We start from the raw sequence: 24,968 nt of genomic DNA on the forward strand, positions 1-24,968 counted from the left end.
ATTTAGATACAACACCAAAGGCATGATCCATGAAAGAAAAAGATAAGTGTGACTTCATCAAGATCGAAAACTTCTGCTCTACATAAAGACACTGTTGAGAAAATGAAAAGACAAGTCACTGGGAGAAAATATGTGCAAAATGCATGTCTGATAAAAGACTTGTATTCAGAATATACAAAGAACTCTTGAAAGTCAGCAACTAAAAAAATTCAAAAAGAGGCAAAAGATCTGCACAAGATACCTCACCAAAAAAGATATACAGATGGCAAATATGAAGAAGTGCTCAATATCATGTCATCAGGCAATTGCAAATTAAAGCAATGAGATGTGCCTATTAGAATCGTTAAAATCCAAAATACAACAGCAAGTGCTAAGGAGGATGTGGAGCCACAGGAGCTCTCATGCCTTTCTGGTCAGTATGCAAAATGGTGCAGTCACTTTGGAAGACACTTGGGCATTTTTTACAAAGCTAAACATAATCTGACTATACTATCCAGCAGTCACGCTCCCTGGTGTTTAACCCAAATGAGTTGAAAACGTACACAGGGATTTTTATAACAGCTTTATTTATCATTGTGAGATGTGGAGGCAACCAAGGTGCCTTTCAGTAGATGAATGGATAAACAATCTGTGATACATCCATAGAATAGAATGTTATCCAGTGTTTAAAAAAAAAAAAAAGAGCTATCAAGCTGTGAAAAGACGTGAAGGAACCTTAAATGTGTATTTCTCGGTGAAAAAAGACAATCTGAAAAGGCTGCACACTGTTTGCTTCCAGCTATGACATTCTGGAAAAGGCAAGACTGTAAAGACAGGAAAAAGTTAGTAGTTACCTGGGGTATGGGGACAGGGAAGAAGGAATGTCTAGGTGTAGCATGGGATTTTGAGTGCCTGGAAACTTGTGAATGAACCACAATGGTGGCTACATGATGGTATGCATTCGTCAAGACTCAGAACTGTACAACACAAAGAGTGATACCTAGTGTAAATGATGGACTTTGGTTAATAATGTATTCATCAATAGTAACAGATGTGCAAGTTGTGAATAATAGGGGAAACTGCAGAGGGAGTGGGAGGGGGAGGGTGTAGTCATTTTCTGTACTTTATATTCAATGTTTTCTGTAAACCTTAAACAGTAAAGTGAGTGAAAATAAAAAATAAGACTAGGAAATGGGAAGAAACTAGTCATTCTGCTGTTTTCTTTATGCTTTATCAAAACCACTGTCAAACAACACTGAGTGTCCTGTGCTCTTTCCCTCTACTACCAGTCAGTCTTTTCTTCCCCCAAGATGATAAGAAGTCCAGCACCTCTCCCAAGACAAAGTGGATGAGATGACTTTGATCCCAAACCTAGCTATAACCAGTTGACTTATTTCAAGAAGGCAAGGGGTTCTGACCTTTCCATTGCATTCCCTGGGGCTTAAATAATGGAGCATGATGACATTCAATTGCACTTTCTTTACATCGAGCCATGGAGAGTGTTAGGAGCTGAATTGTGTCTCCCCAAAACTTACATGTAGAAGTCTTAAGCCCCAGGACTTAGAATGTGATTGTATTTGGGGATGGGGCCTTTAAAGAGGTAATTAAGTTAAAATGAGGTAATTATTGTGGGCCCTATTCCAGTGTGCCTGATGTTCTTATAAGAAAAGGAAGTTTGGACCCAGGTGCAGAGGGAAGGTGGTATGAAGATACAGTGAGCAGACAGCCATCTGAAGTTAAAGAGAGCAGTCTCACAAGAACCCTTCCCTGCTGACATCTTGATCTCAGAATTCCGGCCTCCAGAATTGTGAGAAAATAAATTTCTGTTTAAGCCATCCAGTCTGTGGTGCTTTGTTATGGCAGCTCTAGCAAATTGGGGCAAGTTTTTATTGCCTTTTTTTCTTTCTGCTTTCTAAAAGAAATAAAAGTTCAAGCAAGTATAATTTTTGGACACAGTAACATCACAAGAATATAAAAATCATGAAATGTTGTTTTCCATTGTTGCACTGTAGAATTAACCTTTTAGGAAGATATTTGTAGAGCTTTGTGAAAATTTATATTGAGAAAGATTGCAGATTTTAAACTATGTTTTCAAAATTATTTCTTGATCAGTTAAATTTCCTTGTCAAGTAGTTTTATTTTTTTTAAAGGTTCTTATAGACAGTACATTTCCTGAGTTCACACATGTTTGAATATATCTGTCTTTATATTTTAGTGACATGGGTGGGTATAAAATTGTCACTTTATTATTTTTAAAAATTTGGCTGAAATTAATCACTCCGTTATATCCTAGCACTAAGTGTTACTAAGGAGAAATTTGACACTGGCTTGAAATATTCCCATCTTACTTTGTCCCCTCTGTGCGATTAAAGAATTATTTCTCTATTCCTGAAATTCAGTGGCAAACAACTCTCAATAAAAACTGATATTCTGTATAATTTTTTACGTAGACTATTTGATTCGTACTTCAGGGAAATTTTGTAGTAAGTTTTCTGCTTGATCTGCTGGGGTATCTGTTTAAGGAAATGACCTTTTGTTAGCTTTTCTTCTTTCTTTATATATTATATTTTCTTAATTGTTTTACCTTGCTTGTTCCTTTGTTCACTGTGATTAGCTCAAGCCCTTTTGTACTTTATTATTTCAGTTTTTAACTCTCTATTCTGTTTCTTGCTATTTCTAATTCATTCCCTGATATTATTTTGTTCTCAATTTTTTTCTTTAGTAGTACAGTTTTGTCTTTTTTATTCTGTTTTTAAAATTTTACTGGCGAGTAATCATTTTCTGGAGTTCACATCCTTATTAAGGTTCTTTTGTCACAAAAAGTTGTAGAGAGTTTCCTTCTGTTTCTTTGAGATTTCTACTCTTAGTCTTCTTATGCTATCTTCATATCTCCTTGTATTTACCTTTCAGTAGTATGCTTGTATAATTTAAATTTAAACAATCCTTTAAAAATATTTATTATGAAAAATTTAAAGCCACAAAAAAACAGGGAATGGTATAATTATGTCCTTTCTTTTCATCTTGCATGTGCAGAACATAGGCTACTCTGCTTGACTTGCCCTTTGTTCTCTATAGTGTGGTCGAGTTTTCCTCAGTGTCGTTCATACTCAGAGTCCTGATTGTTTCCTTAGACCTGCAGCTCGGAAGATGAGCATTGCTCCTGTTGCCTTCTCTGTAGCCTGAGGATGCAGGGAAATGGCATAGGCCTGGCTCCAGCTATGTTTCCTTTGCTTAAGGATATGGATTCTGTTTTCTCCTCTGACCCAGTGCCCTATCTTAATATTCGCTTGCCCCAAAGTGCACCCAGTTATTGTGTGGGTGATCCCTTACTCTCAGACTGTTCTTCCAACCCACACAGGTCTTAGAGCTCTTCTGCCCCTCCAGAGCGTCTTGCTATAGATGCTTTTACTCCTGAAGATTTTGTTACCGAGCCCAAGCTCATACTCCTCACCACATGACAGGCCAATAAATTGAGAGACGAGTTGTTGGGATAAGAAATAATGACTTTATTCAGAAGACCAGCAGACTGAGAAGATGGTGGACTAGTGTCCAAAAGACCCATCTTGCCCAGGTTTGGGTGCTAGTTTTCTTTTATGGAACAGAGAGGAGGGAGATGAGGAGGTAACATTAAAAAGATAAGTTGTTGCAAATATTTCCTGGTTTCCGCCAGACTCCAAGGGGGTGAGTCAATTTCTTCTTTCCTGCAGCCATTCACAGGTGGGCCTGGTCAGGATGCTTCCTGTGAGCTGAAAAAAGGGATTTATCTTAATGTTCAGGCATAGGAGGTGGGGTTCCCAGAGATGGGCTGTTATGCATAACAAAGGTTAAAGTAAAAGAAATACATCCAATATGGAGTCAGATTTGTTCTTCCCTATTACAATTTCTTTTTGAATTTTACCTGAGCTTCCTGTTCAACCCTCCAACTACCTTTCTCCAAAATAAGAAATAATTGTGGAAATTCTCAATATTTCATTCCCTCTCTTTCTGGAGCTTAGGGTTAAGGCTAGGAAGCTATGCCAAACCATGCCAGAATATTTTGTTTTTCTTTTTTCACTACTTATTGAAGTCTATGGCATGAAGTTGTATGCTTTTCCTTGTTTGGTTCTTGCTCTTGAAATTTTCGCTGTGCTAATAATTATTGTTAGTTACGTTAGATGTTGGAGGAGATGAATTCTGAGCTCCTGCTTTAATTCACAATCATTGCTATTTTAATAAGAAGATTGGAGATTAAAATATCAGGCCCTGCTATCTTGTGATTGTTTTTAACCCAGAAGCTCTCTTTAACTGGAAATACAGAGATCTCTACACTATTACAAGAGGCTATTTGATATGCCTGTTTTTATCTTCTATTCACTTTCCTAGCACTGCTCTTAGCACCTACCCTCTACTAATAGATGCAATAGGAATAATTTAACCCTTAAGAAGGTAACTGTTCTAGCCTATGATATTACACCAATTAACATGGGATAATACTAGGAATAATGGTGAGAAAACAGAACAGTAGTAAAAATCGCCAAGCCAGAAGGATTGTTAAAGGACAAAGAGTTCAATTGCCCATTTTTACAGATAGAAATGGAAGGAAGTGTGGAGGATTATAAATGCAGAGTCTTGGCCTTTGAGCCAAGCTTCCTAACTCCCAGGAAGGAATTATTTTTGCATTTTATCTCTTTCTCTACTACCCCATAGTGAATCCTCAGATTGTTACTTTCTAGCTGTTTTAAGAAATGAGAAATTTAATACTTAACCCTCAGGTTAGTTCAACCCAACCTAAGGATTAAGTACCAAGGAAGGACATAATTTATTCACTGCACAGGAGGACCATCTATCTACCCACAACATCCAGCTCCCTCCATTATAGCTGGTGTTGACTCAGTGGATTATAATATCTCCTCCCTTTCTATTATTCATAATGCATACCACTTAAGACTGATAGTGCTATTAAGAGCTCTGTCAAAGGGGTTGAATATACCAGATGAAGAAAGATTACTGGTTTGGTCAAGCATGTATAAGAACTTCAGCTTCCAGCCATGATGGAGAAACTAGAAAAAGACATGTCCTCCCATTGTTTAAAAGAAATGAAACTGGACAAAATATATGAAATAACCGCTTTCAAACACTGAGTCTTAAAATCACTCCAGCCTTCTGCCTGAAGGGCACTGTCTAAAGCAAAGCTTCAGGGTTGAGGGGAGGATCCGTTGCAGAGGTCTTGAGTTCAGGAGATTATTATTAGGGATCAATAAGTCTGAGATGCTGGAATTTCTAGGGCAGAGCAGCATAGAGGAGGGAGCTAGATGGAGAAAGAGCTGTAGAAATCTTCAGGGTTCTCTGTGAGTCTGTTGATAAAAACTAAGCTATGCTAACATAAGGTAAAACTCCACCAGGCTGGGCTAACAATGACCAGGTGCCCTCAGATGAATCATTCCCAGAGGACACAAGATCTAGGAAACATGCAAGTTCTGACCAGCCAAATGGGGAATCTTTGTCAACTATATGGAACATTTAGTAGAAACCTCAGAAGGGTGATACCTTAGTAATAGTATTAAATTAGCCATAGAGTAAACACAGAGAGGAAGGGAGGGAAGGAAGAAGCAGTCGAAGCCAAACAGGAGTTGACAGTGTTCCTGTCAACAATAACAGGGAGTTAACAATGAGTTACTTTGAAACAATTATTAAAAATATGGTCAAGGGGCTTCCCTGGTGGCGCAGTGGTTGAGAGTCCGCCTGCCGATGCAGGGGACACGGGTTCGTGCCCCGGTCCGGGAAGATCCCACATGCCGCGTAGTGGCTGGATCCGTGAGCCATGGCCGCTGGGCCTGCGCGTCCGGAGCCTGTGCTCCGCAACGGGAGAGGCCACAACGGTGAGAGGCCCGCGTACCGCAAAAAAAAAAAAAAAAAAATATGGTCAAGGGACTTCCCTGGTGGTGCAGTGGTTACGAATTCCACCTGCTGGTGCAGGGGACTTGGGTTTGATCCCTGGTCTGGAAAGATCCCACATGCTGCGAGCAACTAAGCCAGTGAGCCACAACTACTGAGCCTGTGCTCTGGAGCCCGCGAGTCACAACTACTGAGCCCTCGTGCCACAACTACTGAAGCCTTTGAGCCACGACTACTGAGCCCACGTGCAGCAACTACTGAAACCCGTGCACCTAGTGCCTATGCTCTGCAACAAGAGAAGCCACTGCAATGAGAAGGTAGCACACTGCAATGAAGAGTAGCCCTCACTCGCTGCAACTAGAGAAAGCCCGCACACAGCAACAAAGGCACAACGCAGCAAAAAAATATATATATATGGTCAAGGATTCAAAGAAAAACATCATGAAAAGATCAATGGAAAGTATTATAACAAGATCCAAACAGAACTTTACAGCTGAAAAATACAGTATCTTAAATAATAAATTTACAGTATAAGGATAGCATCCAATGAAAACTTAAGAGTATCAGTAAATGTGAACACATAGCAACAGAAACTACCATAATAGAAAAACATAAAGAAAAAAAATTCAAAAGAACCAAATTTTAGTGACCTGTAGGCAGTAAATTTTAACAACTAGCTCCATGGGGGAAAAAAGACTTGATTTATAGCATAGGCCAATTTTTATGATGTAAATACTCACACTATTGTTGATTTCAAAGTACCAATGTGACATCACTGAACACAAAATTTTCCAAATTTGATTAATTATAAACCAACACACATATCCAATAAGCTAAACAAAGAAACAAACAAATAACCAAGCTGAAGAAACAGAAAAACACAGCAAAGTATATCATTATCATAATCAAATTTTTGAAAATCGTGATTAAAAAGATCATCTTAAAAGTAGCCAAAGGAAGCAATACACAGAAACAAAGACCAAGAGCAAGCATTTCATCTAAAACCAATCACATCTTTAAACTACTGGTGCTGGTTGGGGGAGTGAACCTAGAATTCTAAACTCTTTGGAAATGTCCTTCAGAACTGAAGGATTAAGATTTCTACCTTACAAAGCTAGAAAATGAGAGAATATCAACTCCAAAGTACAAGGAAGGAAAAATAAAGATGAGTTGAAATTAATAAACCAAGGGTCGGCAAACCACAGCTCGCAGGCAAAATCTGGCTCACCACTTGTTTTTGTAAATAAAGTTTTATTTGAACATAGTTCCACTCATTCATTTACTTGTTGTCTAGTGCTGCCTTAGAGATCATATGGCCGAAAAACCTAAAATATTTATTTGGCCACGAACAGAAAACATTTGCCACCTTTTTAAGTAGAAAATAGAGATAAATCAATGAAACCAAAGGATTCTTTGGAAAATCAATAAAATTGGTAAATCTATACCTAAGATGATAAAAGAAAAAAATACAAATTTCTAATACCAAGAATGAAAGAGAAGACATCACTATCAATCCTACAGACATTAAAAGGATAAAAAGAGAATAGTACAAATAAATTTATGCTGTTAAATTTGGTAACTTAGAAGCAATGGACAAATTCTTTGTAATATAAAAATTGATAGAAAATCTGAATAGCCATGTATATAGTAAACTGAATTCATAATTAAAAATCTTTCTACAAGGAAAACTCCCAGCCCAAATGTCTTCACTGGTGGATTTTACCAAACATTTTTTTTTAACTTTTTTAAAAATTTTATTTATTTTATTCATTTATTTTTGGCTGCATGGGGTCTTTGTTGCTGCGTGCGGGCTTTCTCTAGTTGTGCTGATTGTGAGCTACTCTTCATTGCAGTGCACGGGCTTCTCATTGCGGTGGCTTCTCTTGTTGCTGAGCACGGTCTCTAGGCACGCGGGCTTCAGTAGTTGGGGCTCATGGGCTCTAGAGCACAGGCTCAGTAGTTCTGGCACACAGACTTGGTTGCTCCACGGCATGTGGGATCTCCCTGAACCCCGCTGCATCGGTAGGTGGATTCTTAACCACTGCGCCACCAGGGAAGCCCTACCAAACATTTTAAGAAGAAAAAAATAATAATAATATTCACAAACTCTTTTAGAAAATAAAGAAGGAACCCTTTCCAACTCGATTTTTGAAGCTAACATCACTCTTATACCAAAACCAGACAAATACGTCAAAGAAAAAAACCTGCACACCAATATCTCTCAGGAACCTAGATGCAAAAATCATTAATAAACTATTAACAAACTGAATCTAACTATGTGTAATAAGCATAATATATTATGACCAAGTGGAATTTTTCTTGGGAGTGCCAGGTTGACTTAACATATGAAAAATTACTGTAACTCAACCTTAACAGAATAAAGAAGGGAAAAATAAGTTTTCCTGCTTCAGGAGGAGAAGAAAAGGTGCATTTGACAAAATTTAGTCTGCAATTATTACAAAAACTTGCACCAAAATAGGAATAAAAGGCAACTGATAAAAGACATTTTTCTACATAATATGTACAGCTAACATCACAGTTAACAGAAAAGATTGAATCCATATTCCCTAAGATCAGGCTCCATCCCCATCACTTTTATTCAGCCTTGCACAAGAAGTCCTTGCCAGGCTAGCCAGTACAAAAAAAGCAAGACAGCAGTAAAAGGCATTTTTTGTCTTGGAAACAAAAATGTTCATTTGTTTTATTTGCAGATGACATGATTGTGTGTAGAAGTTCCTAAGGAATCTCCAGAACTTATGTTAGAGCTAATGAGTGAATTAAGAAGGCCACAGGATGCAAGGTCAGTATACAACACCACTTGTATTCCTACATACTGAAAAATTAGAAAATGAAAATTTTTAAATACCATTATATTTATATACTGTCATCGAAATCATGAAATATTTAAAGATAAATTTAACAAAATATTTGCAAAACCTATTCACTGAATACTATAAAAGAATTGGTGAGAGAAATTGAAGATGTAAAGAAAAATATCGTGTTCATGGATTGAAAGACTCACTATTGTTAAGATGTTAGTTCTCCCCAAATTAATAGATGCAATGCCAATCCCAATCAAAATCCCAGGTAGCTATTTTGTAGAACTTGACACGCAGATCCTAAAATGTATTGGGCTGGCCAAAAAGTTCCTTTGGTTTTTAAGTAAAAATAAAAGACACATTTTCACCACGAACTTTATTGAACCACGTAGTCACCATTTTGTCCCACTACCTTCTGCCATTTTTCAGGCAACTTCATAATTCCATCTTTCCAAAACTTTTTATCTTTTTGAGCAAAGAACTGTTCCAGGTGCCTTTTACAGTCTTCCAGGGGATGGAAAGTTTTTCCATTAAAAGAATTTTGTAAAGACCGAAATAAATGGAAATCTGAAGATGCAATGTCTGATGAATACTACGGATGAATCAGAACTTCCCAGCCAAGCTGTAACAGTTTTTGCCTGGTCATCAAAGAAACTTGCAATCTCGTGTTATTCTGATGGAAGATTATGCATTTTCTGTTGACTAATTCTGGATGCTTTTCGTCGAGTGCTGCTTTCACTTGGTCTAATTGGGAGCAGTAGCTGTTGGAATTCATCGTTTGGTTTTCTGGAAGGAGCTCATAATAGAGGACTCCCTTCCAATCCCACCACGTACACAACATCACCTTCTTTGTATGAAGACTGGCCTTTGGTGTGGTTGGTGGTGGTTCATTTCATTTCCCCCACGATCTCTTCCGTTCCACGTTATTGCACAGTATCCACTTTTCATCACCTGTCACAATTTGTTTTTAAAATGGACCGTTTTCATTACGTTGAAGTAGAGAATAACATGCGGAAATACGGTCAAGCAGGTTTTTTTCGCTTAACTTACGTGGAACCCAAACATCAAAGTGATGAACATGACCAAGCTGGTGCGAATGATTTCCAACGCTTGGTTTGGATAATTTGAATATGTCGACTATCTCCCGTGTGGTATAACGTTGATTGTTCTCAATTAAAGTCTCTGTTTGATCACTATCAACTTTAACTGGTCTACCCAACCGTGGAGCACTGTCCAGCGAGAAATCTCCAGCACAAAACTTCGCAAACCACTTTTGACACGTTCAGTCAGTCACAGCACATTCTCCGTACGTGGCACAAATCTTTTTTTTTTTTTTTTTTTTTGCGTTTCAGTTGTGTTCTTATCTTTATTGAAATAAATAAAGCATAATATGCAGAAAATGCTTTTTCTTCCATATTCGATATTAAAATGGCTACACAAAAATTCACCAATTTTGATGTTTTTTTTTAAATGCACGCTTGTATGACAGCTATCACAATACAATCTAACAAAATTGTTTCAAATGAAGTTAAAGACAACTAAGGGCAAAAAACCAAACAAACTTTTCGGCCAACCCAATATAAGGAAATGCAGAGGACATACTGTAGCCAAAATAATTTTAAAACAAGGACACATTTGGAGGATCTCAAGACGTATAGAATGAGAGTAATCAGGACAAGTCTAAGTTTTGATAAACAGATAAAAGGAATAAAATAAGGGGTCCAGAAATATGCCCATACAAATATGGTCAATTGATGTTCAAGAAAGGGGCCAAGGGGAACAGATGGTCTTTTTAAGAAAAGATGCTGGTGCATTTAGGTATCTATCTAGGAAAAAGGAAACCTCAGTACTTCCCTCTTATCATATACAAAAATTAACATGAAAAGGATCATAGGCCAAAATACAAATATTAAAACTATAAGGTTTCTAGAAAAAAACATAGGGGAAAATTTTTGTGATCTCAGTATAGGCAAAAATTTTAGATAGGTAACAAAAAGCTATACCTATAAAAATTATTGATGAATAAACTTCATCAAAATTTTAAATGTTTGCTCTTCAAAGGACACTTAAGAATACAAAAAGGCAAGTCACAGACTCAGAAAATATACTAACAATGCATGTATTTGGCAAAAGACATGCAGAGCATATACAAAGAAATTTATAACTCAATAATTAGAAGACAACCCAACTTTATAAAAAGAGGGAAGCAAATTAATTAAACATTTGACAAAATAATATATATGAATGACCAATAAGCATATGAAAAGATGCTTAACAGTATTAGTGAACAGGAAAATGCAAATTAAAATCGTCATGAGCTACTACTATATATCCATCATAATGGATAATATGAATGACAACACCAAATATGAAAGATATGACTCAGCTGGAACTCTCATTGATTGCTCTGGGAAAATAAAATGGTAAGGCCATTCTAGAAAATACTTTGTCTGTTTTATGTAAAGTTAAACATCTATTTACCCTGAAACCCAGCCATCTACTTCTAAGTATTTACCAAGAGAAATGAGAACATTTGTACACACTTACTATACACATACTTTCGGAGCAGTCTTACTCAAAATAATTAAAAACTGGAAACAAGCTGTGGCCATCAACAGGAGAATGGTAAATAGAGGAGTAGTCACGCAAAGCAACAGTACTCAGGAGCAAAAATGAATGAGCTACTGATAGATGCAAAAGCATGAACAGATTTTAACAATGTTATGATGAAGAAAAAAGCACATACTTAAATACAGGCACAAAAGAGCACATACTGTATGATTTCGTTTATATGAAATTCTAAACATCAAAACTGATCTCTAATGATAGAGAGCAGATGAGTGGTTGCCCGGGGCAACAGCTGGGCATGGGGTTATCTGTAAATAGGCACTAGGGTACCTCTGGGAGATGATGGAAATGTTATGCAATTTGATTGTTCTGGTGGCTGCCTGGGAGTTTACATTTTTGAAACGCATTGAAAACTGGTGCACTTTAAAGGGTGCATTTTATTGAGTGTAAATCATACCTCAATACAGTCTTTTAAAAAACTCTTCTTTAAATAAATAAAACTTCTGTTTGAACCTTGAAACAAATGTTCAAATTTCTTTAATTAGAGAACATTTAGGAGTGCTAAAAGAAATAAGGGTTTGCTTATTTTTATCAGCAGTATTTAAGAAAGACGCAAGATGGCGATGTTACTCCAAGAAAGCATATACTCCCCCGGCCTCCTCTCAAATCAGGTTCTAGGCCCAGCACTTTCTTCTCCAGGGGCTTTCAGGAGTCTTTTCCAATATACTTAATTATTGTCTACATTCCAACTATGCCAACAGATTCTTTAAATATCTCCAGAACTTTTAAAGTTCTTCTAAGCATTAAAAATTTTTCTATTGTTGTCAAAGTCAAAATTGAAATAGTTCACGATCAATAAGATTGTTGTTAGGAAGATTTATGTCTACTACAAGTTGTTACTAACCAATTGAACTGTCTGAGATTTGTCTTACCTCTAGAAAAAGTGCCTGCATTTCGAAAATAATACAGTCATCCCTTGGTATCTGAGGGGATTGGGTCCAGGACCCCTGTGGATACTAAAATCCAAAATCTAGGGATGCTCACGTTCCTTATATAAAATGGCAGAGTATTTGCATATAACCTACACACAAACTCCCCTATACTTGAAATCATCTCTGGATTACCTATAGTACCTAACACCATGTAAATGCTATCGTTATGTAAATAGTTGCTTATAAGTATAATATACATGCTTTGTAAATAGTTGCCAGCTTGCAGAAAACTCAATTTTTGCTCTTTGGAACTTTCTGGAATTTGATTTTTTGAACATTTTGGATCGTGGTTGGTCGAATCCCCGGACGCAGACCCTATGGATACAAAGGGCCTGCTGTACTTTGATTTGTATTTCAGACAGTCAGCCACTAGAGGGCAGTACAGAAACATAAATAAGACACCAAAATGCAATGTGGAAAACGCCAGTGGAATTGTGTGGTTATTACGCTATGGGCACCGGGTTTAGCGTAGGAACCAACTAGATCTTCTACAAAAAGAGACTAAAATGAGATGATTAGTGAGCACCGAAAAGCATTCATTCTATCAGAGTAAAGGGTGAAAAGAAAATGAATACATTTCTAGAAACCATTTATTTGATTCAGAATTTTTTTGTTTAAAACATTATTTCTCAGTAATAGAGTGTCGAGGAACTCTCCTGAAGATAACTGTAATCTCGACATAATATATTTTAAACACTACATGAAGACGTAGGAGAGAGAGGAAAAGCAGGCAGATTCTGCAGGGGGTGGACGTGGAAGGAGAGAGGTCACTTGGTAAATTTCCCATTTTTATGACTCTTCCCCTGAGGGCAGACCCCAGTCCCAGGGGTGAGCCTCGTGATAGTGAAAGCAGAGGCCAGAGTTCAGGGCGGGCACGGTGATGGTGTGAGGGGAGGTGCCCTCACCTGTAGCAGCCCCACACCTGGCCCAGGAGGCGGAACCCGGGGCTCATCCCTGCTGCTCATCCCTACCACCGTAGGGGACACCTTGAGCTGTTCATAAACCTCCCTGAGCTTCAGTTTGTTCTTGCAGATCCTGAAGGAAAGCACGTCTTTCTCACGGGTTCTTTTTGAGGATTAACGGATAATGTGTACGGGGCCTGGCACATCGCAGTTCGGTGAGTGCTGTCTGCTTCCCACTTCTCTTTTGTGGCTTACGTGGAATCTTGTGACTAATTCTCAATTTCTGAGGTAAAGTCTGGTGGCCAACCCCGCAGTCAGCTTGAGACTCTGGTCCTGAACTTTTTTTATAAAGGGCCGTGAGAAAAGAAAAAAGCTTCTCACAAGCTTAGTCTATCTTCTCATCCCCCTTTTAAAATGCAGGTTTGAAGAAGAATCTGCCACATTTTTGCAGTGAGTGCTAGCTTGCGGGACCCCCTAAAAGAAGCCCTCAGATGACAGCTGCCTGTAAGGAACTGCAGGAGTTAGCACTTCCCGGGAATGTTTCAGAACCACTGCCTGTCTCCAGCTTCCTGTCACCCTGCACCCTCCAGTCTTTGTTCATCTTTATTTCCTGTGGCCTCCTACTTTCTTCTTGGTGGTTAATTTTACAGAATTTTGAGTGATCGTGTGCACCAGCTTTTAAAAGGGCTGCAGCCCCTCTCTACTCTGGAATCATCTGTGATTCGCCTTGTTCCCACCTCTCCCATCCCACCAACACTCACTGCAGGTCCCGTAATTAGACTAAGCAGTCTTTGCCCCTCTACCTTTCCCCACTCCCCTGGACCACGGTGGTAGCCTCCTAACTAGTTCCCTGCTTCCCTCCATGTCACCTGCATGCCATTCTCCTCCAGATCCAAGAGTTAAACTATTAAATATGCTTATGAATTTTTATTAATCCTTCACTTTAACTTCTCCCATAGCTCCTTCTTTTTTTTTCTTTTTTCCCGTAACTTCTTATTCCAGTTAGAACAAAACCTCATCTCCTTACCAGTCCCCTGATTACTTCTCTGAAGTCACCCCTAATACTCTTTCCCTCATTCACTGTGGTGCTCGATTTCTTTCTGTCCCACAGACATTTCAATCTCATCCTTTCATCCAAGCCACTGTTCTTGCTGTTCCCTGTGTTTGAATGTTCTTTCTCTGCTGGGCTGCCTGCCCTTTATCACTCCCGCTTTGACTCTGTTACCATCTCTTCCAAGAAGCCCTTCCTGACTGTCCTGCCTAGGTTGGTCCTGACCCAGCCTCAGTCCCTCTCGATCCAACTGCACTGTTCTGCTTCCTTCACAGCACTTATCACTATCGGAAATTGTATCTCTATCTATTTATTTGTTGCAGCACCATCCAGTTCAGATATAGAGTTTATTGAGAAAAACCTTCAAAGAAGTAGTAGAAGCAGATAGAATCTCCTTGACTCTTGTTACTTGTCAGAGCTTAGGCCGGGTATAGATATGTCCCATGGCCAAGGTACCAATGAAGAAGGACAGTCCCCTGCAATGTTCCATACATTTGTGGTGAGGGACATATGTATGAGGGACAGGGATGAGGGACAGGGTCAGAGAACATCCTTGAGATCACGTAAGTTCCCTGGCTGGGGAAGTAGCTTTGATGGAAAGGAGGATGCTCCAGGTCATGGAAACTAGTAATTAGCCCATCCTTCTGTTAAACTGGCTCAGGTCTCCTTCCCAAGCTCTCTGCTCAGCCACCAGAAGTGGGGAGGGCCTGAGCAGCGGGGCCCATCGGCTCTGTCTCCCCATAGAGCCAGGGATGCTGTCTGTCTTGTTTGCCACTAGAACAGTACATGGAAAGGCACATAGAAAGGTAAACAAAAAATAATTTGTTGAAGGAATAAAATAATAATAGCATGAGTAATGATGAAGTAAATGACTGAAAAAGGAACTGAAAGTTAGAAGGAAAGGCCATATTTACTTGAAGTTATGTCTCGGTAGTGACAGAGGCCTGCTAGGGAGATGTCTGAATTTACGGCAGTGCTGTAACTGGGAGCAGAAGCCACAGGTGCAGGGCAGTCACTGCTGTGACTCCAGCTATTGCTCTTAAATACACAGCCAAGCTCACGTCATGCTGTCCATACCTCATTTATAGAATTCTAATCGCCAGCTTGACGTGCACTGTCTCTTAAATCAGCGGTACATTCATTGGTATTGGAACCAAAGTTTCATGATCATTTTTGTAAGAGGAACAGATCGGGATTTGGGGGGAGACATCTTCCCAGTGTCTCTGTTTCATCCTAAGACTGTTTTCTTCATCTCAAACCACGACCACATCTGCCCTGGATTGCTTTTGGCAACAAGAGTGATAATGAGGTCATTTCCACTACAATAGGGTCATTGTTGGTAATGCTTATTGCGTCGTGATCAGTTTCTGGAATGCTTCTAAATCAGCAAAGTTAGAAAAAAATTATTAAATGAAGGAAGAGTATATGATGAGCTAAATCCTGAGGAGTATGACTAATAGCACAATGTAAAATCCTCAAGTTCTTGATTAAATTCAGGTCTTGAGGATTTCTCATTATAACAAAGTTCCCTGGGGTTTAAGTCAGCATTCTAGTTTTACTTATTTCATAAATATCAATCCTTGGGGTAGATATTATTGACTCATAAAATTAATAAGATTTACTTTCATAATGTTGATAAAAATCTATAAAGTAGGCAAAACAAATCTTTTGCAGGCTCTACCGTGACCCATTTCTGGGGTCATTTTCCTCTACCAGTGTAATATCTGTTTTCAGGGCTCTTAGGGACTAAAGAATGACACATAATGGAGAAATTACACAAGTTATTTCGCTGTGTATTTCTAGAAGTCAAGTCATCTGCTGCAGTAATTTTAAAGCAATTTTCTTAAACTAACAGTTAAGCTTAATACAATCATAAACTCTTACATTTTACACCCTTGGCTGACTAGTCCTTAAAATTCTCTTCCACATCATCTTTCCCCATTTCTATTCTACTCTCTTCCTGTTCCTTCTCGGACTATTTACTGATTGTTTTCTTGCTGTGATCACCTCCTAAACGTTAGTGAAACTCCACATTCAACCCACTGGTCTTCTCACTGGCCTCCAAGTCCCTCTGTCCCCCACCAAACCCTTTGTAATTTCATTTCAATATTGTGATAAACATCATCTACTTTCCAACCTCTCTCACTTACCACCACTTTCCATACCCAGTCATCAAGCCTCATAGTATATATTTCCTTAGAACCTTTCCTATCTTTTCCTTCCTCCACATCTTCATTCTACCCAAAATCACTATAATCGCAGATCTCTCTAAAGCTCGGTAGTCACTCAAGGTTCACAGCCACTGGGAGGCAGCAGTGCTGAATCCTTAGGTGTCTTGAGGATTGGCCTCAGGTCCACTCAAGCCCTCTTGTATGAAGCATGACCTCTTCACTATAAATAAGGCTCTAAGTTGATTATGCTAAAATTATAGGGAATATATTGGGATGAACGCAAATGATGCTAGCAGATCCTTCTTAATATAAAGAATTTATAAGAATTGGGGAATAAAAACCATAGGAATGAAAGCTGTGAGCCTGGCATCCAGAAAGGATGGGGGAGGGGATGAGTGGGAAACCGCAGCTGGAGTGGCCTGGGGTCAGATTTCTGCCCCACCGTCAGTTTGACAGTGGGCGAGATACTTACGTGATTTTTAGCTTTTCCTGATCTGTTAACTGGAGATAGGAATATCTCCACTCAAAGAGGTATTTTGACAGTTAAATAATATTGTATATAAAGTTTCCATCCTGGAAACTTGCATGTGGTAGGTTCTCATCAAATCATAGCTATTAATACTTATAGGCACAGCACTTATGCACTTGAAAAGTAAAATATCAATAATATCTTTAACTAATGGCTTAAGGAAATAATTATCAAAATGCCATAAAGAAATGCACATTATCTGTCAAGGAAGAGTGCTGATAGCCATTCCTAAAGGAGCCTGGCGTGTCTGTAATGGAGAGAAGTTATAGGCAGGTCACCCTTACCTTAGACAGGGCAGGACCACGTACAAAACGTTGTTTGACACTTCAGCTTCTGCAAAAAAAGTTTGCCACACACAGCAAGGAAAGTATAGAAGGTTTGCAGATTTTGGTGGTCTTTAAATAAAGTCAGTCTAAGGGTCAACCTCTCATCTCTGCCCAGTGACTTCTAAGTTTGAAAGCATTTTCCAGCTACTATCAATTATTTAAGAGAAGTACTGGGGGAAATATAGATAAATAAACCATCGTACATTGCCACTCCCTGGACCACCAGACTCACCTGGCTGTGAGCTGGGTGGGGAGGGCAGAGGTGGTCAGGAGTTGCCATTCATTTGTGTCTACTGCAGACAACAGTAAGAGAGATTGCCACTCGACGGGATTGTAGAGATCCTTTAGTCGAGCATTTCATTTACCGAAGAGGAAACCCAAGCTCAGGCCGGCTGAGCTGGGCACAGTCAGGCAGCTGCTGAATGGCAGAGCCGGCCTGGAGCCCAGTTCTCTCAGCTCCTGGTCCAGAAGTTCCTTCCACTGCACCCCAGCTGCTGCTTTTCAGCATTGAGGTTTGGGGATTGTACTCATTCAAATGCAAATGTTTTGTGTGCTTCTTTAACAGGACATTCTTTTGTCTTACTTTACCAAGTAGGGTTTGCTGTACTGAGTAAATGAGTATAGACCTGGAGGTGTTAAAATCATCAACCTCTTCTAAAGCGTCATTCTTTCCCCTTTGTTTCTATTTGTAACGTGGAACACTTGCTTCTTTTTTTCCTTACAGCTTGAATCGAGACAGCCATCCTTATATAACTTGATTTACTTGTTCTAGTGGATGATACAAGTACTGAGGATGAAATTAATGAAATCAGTGTAGCTCACAGGAAGCTCTTGCCCGTCCCCGCTCCCACCCCTCCTTTGGGAATTCATCCAGGGGATTCGTTGAGGGAATTCGTTGCTACGAAACAGGGCTGCAGCTGGGCTCAGTGAGGGGTCTGCGTGGTCTCACAAAAGCGAGCAACGTCTGCAGCTTTGAGAAGGTTGGAGATGTTAGGGGCCACCCAGTGTTATACCACTGGGAAAAGTTTCCCCGTCTGGAATGTCCCCACGGGCTCCATTCTGCCACCGCGGGCACTCTCTGACTTCCTGCCCAAGACGGAAACCGTCCTCCGCTTCCATGACAATTGGGGTCATCACCCTGGCTGTCGCACCACTACCCACCCACTTGCCCCCATTCGCGCCTGAGGAGTAAGTCTACCTGTAGGATCCCGGTCACCACCATGCACATGAAGTAATTCATGATCAGAGTGAAAGGGAATCACACCCAGCACTGGCGGTGGTTGGGCGGGACAAAAAAGAGGCTGCAGCTACCAAGGGGAAGAAGAGAAGAGGAAGAACCAAGGCTGATAATAAGTAGATGCCAACATGGCCACACTTTTGTTAAAATACTGCAGTATTTCCAAGTGGCTGGTAAATGGTCCCTGCTCCAAGCCTTCACAACGCCCTGTCACTCCAGCCAGTCAAGGCTAATGTCTGTTTCATTTTAATGATTGGTGCCTGTGTCCTAGGCAGTGGATAAATATGTTAAATATTACCCCTTAAGAGAACTAATACTAAAAGTGTGGCAAAAGGACACACTTGTATCTACCTTTAATTATTTTACTCCAGAGAGGAATTTCCATGAGGTACAGTCTCTCATGGAAAATGGAAATACGTAGAAATACTGTTCTAGTTGGTATCCTTCATCATTTAACTCTGATGCGGAAGATTCTGCTTTTACTTTCCTTCCTTGGCAGAAACATCCAGCAGAGAAAACTTTCAGCTCTGGCTCCCGTGAGCCATTCGACAGGGCCTGCTCCTTAGGAAGGAGGAGAGGCACGAACCACCCGGCCTCTTGTCTGGAGTGGCACCAGGATGTCCCAGGACGTATCCATAGGGAGGGCAGGGAGGCACTTATAAGTTCTCAGGCCCAGTGTGGCTCCTTCCCTGAAATCAATGGCTCACGTATAGAAGTATGGTTCAGCCACAAACTAATTAAAAAGGCATCGCTGGCATCTTGCAGGGACATCGAGAGAGACTCGGAACCCAGAGCAGCCCTTCTCCAAAGCCCCTTCCTTCACCCCCTTCCTTTGCACCCTGGATCTGCCCTCTGGTGGCAGACCCGTCCCCCCCAAGCCCCTCCTCCTCTCACATCCCCTTGCCTTACTTTGTAGACTGATAGCCTCTCCTGGCCCTCCTCTGTTCCTCCTTGTCTCAGGTCTCATTTCTCCTCTTTTCTCCATGTTTTGAAGATCCATAATCCAAAAGGTCCACAAATTACCTGGCAGAGGACGTAGAGTAAAAGGAAGAAATCTTCCTCTGTCTGGGCACAGAGGAAGTGAAGGACCAATAGAATTGGTGCTTATGGGTCCATTTTGCTTTCAGAAGATTCAGGAAGTTTTGAAAAAGCCCAAACTTTGAAAACGTCAGTTTTTATGCATTTCAGAAGCTTAGGCTTGACCGTCCTAAATTTTTATTGCCTAGAAAATGATGGTGGTGCGTAGTTACTAGGAGGGGCAGTGCCTCAGGGAGGAGACTCATCTGAGGACATTAAGTCAGTCATCTAAGCAAACCACTTCCTGTGAGTAACACAAATTAATTCTAGTATTGGTGAGGGAATTGGGGTGATAAGGAAACCCTGTGGGGGCTTCAGACACAACCCAGAACTCCTGTAGCCTGTGCCATTAGCCTGGGTGACTTACCAGTCTGGTTTCAGCAACACCTGTAGTCCTTCCTACCTTGTGCATGTCTTCTGTTTGAATTTTCCATATACTATTTTAAACTCTTAAATGAAACTTACAAAATAAAATCACCCATAATCCTAACACACTAAAAGAATTGTGTTAACTCTCCAGTGTGCTATTTTAGTGTTTTTCCATAACCATATAAATGTTACCATACCCTTTAAGTATTATCTCAAATATTTTTCGTGTTATTACATCGTTTTCCAAATTACCATTTTAATAGCTAAATATGTCATTGAGCCACTATGTCCTAATTTCCTTAACCATTCCCTTATTGTTAGATATTTGGTTTGTTTTTATTATTTTACAGTTACAGATAATCCTGCAATTAATACTTTCATGGACCTAACTTCTTCTCCTTTTTACTATTTCCTTAGGATAAATTTTTAGAGGTTAGAGTACTGGTCCAAATTATATGACTATTTCCATAGTCGATTAACGTTCCGTTAGGGCCGTAGCAATTTATACCACTTGCTTTATTATATGTGTGCACTCTGTTTGTACGTGTTACCCAGTCTTCTGTTGCATTTTTATTCTAACCCTTCTTTGCTTACAAAAATTTTACATTTCTATGTAATAGAATCTGTTGTTTTTCTCTCATACTTTTATATTGCTTCAATTCTTCAAATGATATCAACAGTTTAAAGTTATAACAAATTCTGCCTTTATGCAAGCTCGTCTGTGATTTCCCTAATATTTAGTTCTTTGATATATTCAGAGATTTCCGAATATGGTTATATATTTACTTTTTCCAAAATACTGTCTAATTTTTACCCAATATAATTTATTAAGTTTCTGCTGTTTCCCACTCATTACCCAGCAATATTTCAATAATCCCACACTGATCTAGGTCAATTTCTGGGCTGTCTATACTTTACCACTCATATGTTTTTCTGTTTTTCAGCCATATTTCTTTGCTTTAAACATGATATGTTATAGTATGTTTCTATATCTGGTTAGAGACTCTTATCTCATGTTATAATTTTTCTCAAAATATTCTTCTCCTGAACCCTGACAATCTTCACTTCTATTTCACTTAAGCAGTTTCTTCTCTTGGTCACACTGTGATTATTCCACCTCTGAAATAATGAGCTTAGATGTCACCGAGGCTGCCGTTCTTTCTCTTTGCCTTTTCTTTTATTCCGAGTAACACTGCTCTTTGTATCACTGGGATGTATATATCATCCTAGTTTCCCAGTTCACTCTATCAGCAAGGCTGAACAGAATGATTGACCATTTTACAATAGTACATCAGCATTGCACTTTTCTTGCTTTCTATCTTTCCACCAAAGCTGTGTCGTCAAATCCCAACTCCAAAGGAACCCATCTGCCCACACTCTGTTTCTCCTTCACTGCCTGGTGCAGCCGGATTGAAATCAAGTGATGGCGGATTGACGTTATGACAAATGCTGTTCGTGAGCATTTAGGATTTGTGCAAGGCTGGTAAGAGATGGGAGTCTCAGATGTAGGTAAAGCCTTGACAAAAGAAAATAAGATGCGTTCTTAAGTCCACAACCTTCTTATGGTCGACGTTAAAAAATCCTAGAGCAGATTATTAGAGGCATGTCAGTCACTGAGGAGGAGACTGTGTAGATACCCTGGGGATAAGACATGTGAGAACAAAATTCCTTTTTTGAAAGTAAAATAGGAAACTCTAGAAGAAAAAATAGAGGAGGGGTGATAAAGAGAGGGACAGAGACAGGGGGGACTTGAGGATTCTCATCTCAAATAGAAAAGATCTTTTAGAGTTTTTTAACACGTTATCTTTTTCAAGCCTGACAAAAATCCTTCACTGAAGTGATGACCAGAACTTGCAAAAGAGGGAGAGCTGAGACTCAGAGAAGTTCAGTGAGCTCAAGGAAACTGCACTCACGTCCGCGTGGCGTGAAGCCCTGTTCTCGTCTCCCGTAACATGCCTTTGCGACACTTCTGCAAGATGCAGGAACAGTGACTATGATACTGCCCTAGCCAGGGAAAGCTATGTCTTGTTGAATGAACGCACGGGTCTGATCCCCAGCCCCACAGATGCACCTGCCTGCCGCTTCTCCTGCCTGTGCACGTCACAGGCGCCTCACACCCCATCAGGCTGCCCGGACCGCTCCCCCGGCTCCAGGACTTCCGGTCTCGGTGAGCGCTTCCCCTTCCCGCCTGACTGTTCACGGAGGCCGGGGAGTCAGCTCTTCCTCTCAGCGGCCCCTGCTTTCCCGTCTCCCCGCTGTCCTGCTCCAAGCCCCGCAGCCCCTCTGGACTGCTGCTGCTCTCCTCCCCACGGCGCCTCTCACCTCCCTCCCGTCCGTTCTCTCTTTGAGAGGCTTGTTTCATCATCCCTGTTGTTTAAAACCGTGGAATGGCTTTCTATTGTGCGGGGAAGGAGGGCATAGAGTTCCAAGCCCTCCCCTCAGCCCATGCAGCCCAGCGTGCTCTGGCCTCGCAGCACCCTGTGGCCTCATCTGTCTCCTGCTCTCCACGTGGCCATCACAGACTGGCCTTTCCACACTACCTCAAACCCGCCATGTTCCTTCCAAGCTCAGATCCAGGGCACTTGAATAATTAATGATCCCCTCCACCCCTTTCTGTTTTTCCCATGATGCTTAGATTTTCCTAACCTATTTGAGAACTCATTTGTGATGTTATTGGTTATTGTCTGTCTTCCTGCTCACGAATATAAGTTCCACCAGAACTTATATCTTGCTCACTGATACCAGAGCAATGCCTGGTACACACCAGTTACTTAACAAATAGTTGTTGAAGAAATTGGTTCATTCATTTTAATTTATGACGTATACATGAACAAAGAACATACTCACCAAACTACTGGGTAGTACATACCTACAAGAGAATAGGGCATGTGCTGGGTGGTAGAATCATGGTCAAACACTATCAGACTAATAAATACACAGTGCAGTTTAATAGGGACTAAATAAAAAGCCTGCTTTTGGGTCCAGAAGGTAATAGAAAAACAGGATAATGGGATGAAATGACATGCTTAGAGGGATTATGAAAACTACTTTAGGTTTTATTTAAGAGTTGGGGTTTTTTTCTTTTTCTTTTTTTCTATTAACATCTAGCATTGGTATGGTACATTTGTTATAATCAATGAACCAATATTGATATATTATTAACTAACATCTATAGTTTACATTAGGGTTCCTCTTTGTGTTGTGTAGCTTTATAGTTTTTTTTTCAAATTTTTATTGGATTATAGGTGAGTATAATTGGAGTATAGTTGTTGTGTTAGTTTCTGCTGTACAACAAAGTGAATTAGTTATACATATACATATATCCACTCTTTTTTAGATTCTTTTCCCAAATAGGTCATTACAGAGTATTGAGAAGAGTTCCCTGTGCTATACAGTAGGTCCTTATTAGTTATCTACTTTTTATATAGTAGTGTGTATAGGTCAATCCCAATCTCCTGATTTATCCCTCTCCCTGCCATTCCCCACCCCCAGGAACCATAAGTTTGTGTCTACATCTGTAACTCTATTTCTGTTTTGTAAATAAGTTCATTTGTACCATTTTTTTTAGATTCCACATATGAGCGATATCATATATTTGTTTTTCTCTGTCTGACTTCACTCAGTATGACAATCTCTAGGTCCATCCATGTTGCTACAGATGACATTATTTCATTCTTTATTATGGCTGAGTAATATTCCATTGTATATATGTACCACATCTTCTTTATCCATTCCTCTGTTGATGGACATTTAGGTTGCGTCCATGACCTGGCTATTGTAAATAGTGCTGCAGTGAACATTGGGGTGCATGTGTCTTTTTGAATTATGGTTTTCTCTGGGTATATGCCCAGTAGTGGGATTGCTGGGTCATATGGTAATTCTATTTTTAGTTCTTTAAGGAACCTCCATACTGTTCTCCATAGTGGCTGTACTAATTTACATTCCTGCCAAAGGTGTAGGAGGGTTCCCTTTTCTCTACACCCTCTCCAGCATTTACTGTTTGTAGATTTTTTGATGATAGCCATTCTGACTGGCGTGAGGTGATATCTCATTGTAGCTTTGATTTGCATTTCTCTAATAATTAGCAATATTGAGCATCTTTTCATGTGCTTTTTGGCCATCTGTATGTCTTCTTTGGAGAAAAGTCTATTTAAATCTTCTGCCCATATTTTGATTGGGTTTTTCGTTTTTTTGATATTGAGCTACAAGAGCTGTTTGTGTATTTTGGAGATGAATCCCTCATCAGTCACTTCATTTGCAAATACTTTCTCCCATTCTGTGGGCTGTCTTTTCATTTTGTTTATGGTGTTCTTTGCCATGCAAAAGCTTTTACGTTTAATTAGGCCCCATTTGTTTATTTTTGTTTTTATTTTCATTATTCTAGGAGGTGGATCAAAATAGATCTTGCTTCGATTTATGTCAGAGAGTATTCTGCCTATGTTTTCCTCTAAGAGTTTTATAGTATCCAGCCTTACATTTCAGTCTTTAATCCATTTTGAGCTTATTTTTCTGTAGGCTGTTAGGGAGTGTTCTAATTTCATTCTTTTACATGTAGCTATCTATTTTTCTCAGCACCCCTTATTGAAGAGACTGTTTTTTCTCCATTTTATATTCTTGCCCCCTTTGTCATAGATTAATTGATCATAGGTGCTTGGATTTATCTCTAGACTTTCTATCCTGTTCCATTGATCTATATTTCTGTTTTTGTGGCAGTACCATACTGTCTTGATTACTGTAGATCTGTAGTATAGTCTGAAGTCAGGGAGTCTGATTCCTCCAGTTCCATTTTTTTCCCCTCAAGACTGCTTTGGCTATTCGGGGTCTTTTATGTCTCCATACAAATTTTAAGATTTTTTTGTTCTAGTTCTGTAAAAAAATAATGCCATTGGTAATTTGATTGGGATTGTATTGAATCTGTAGATTGCTTTGGGTAGTATAGTCATTTTCACAATATTGAGTCTTTCAATCCAAGAACATGGTATATCTCTCCATCTGTGTCATCTGTGATTTCTTTCATCAGTATCTTATAGTTTTCTGAGTACAGGTCTTTTGCCTCCTTGGGCAGGTTTATTCC

General features: G+C 39.7%; 1 long non-coding RNA gene across 6 annotated transcripts in view; it reads left to right on the forward strand.

Annotated features, from left to right (window-relative positions):
- LOC132430854 (uncharacterized) overlaps positions 1–24,968 on the forward strand; it is a 156,156-nt gene that overhangs the window by 7,962 nt on the left and 123,226 nt on the right. For all 6 annotated transcript variants that reach the window (XR_009520579.1, XR_009520577.1, XR_009520578.1 and 3 more), the window contains 2 exons: positions 8,565–8,653; positions 13,265–13,349. This is a non-coding gene — a long non-coding RNA (uncharacterized lncRNA). The remainder of the gene's footprint in view (positions 1–8,564; positions 8,654–13,264; positions 13,350–24,968) is intronic.

This window comes from Delphinus delphis, chromosome 9, assembly GCF_949987515.2.
Source record: "Delphinus delphis chromosome 9, mDelDel1.2, whole genome shotgun sequence".
NCBI classification, from domain to species: Eukaryota; Metazoa; Chordata; class Mammalia; order Artiodactyla; family Delphinidae; genus Delphinus; species Delphinus delphis.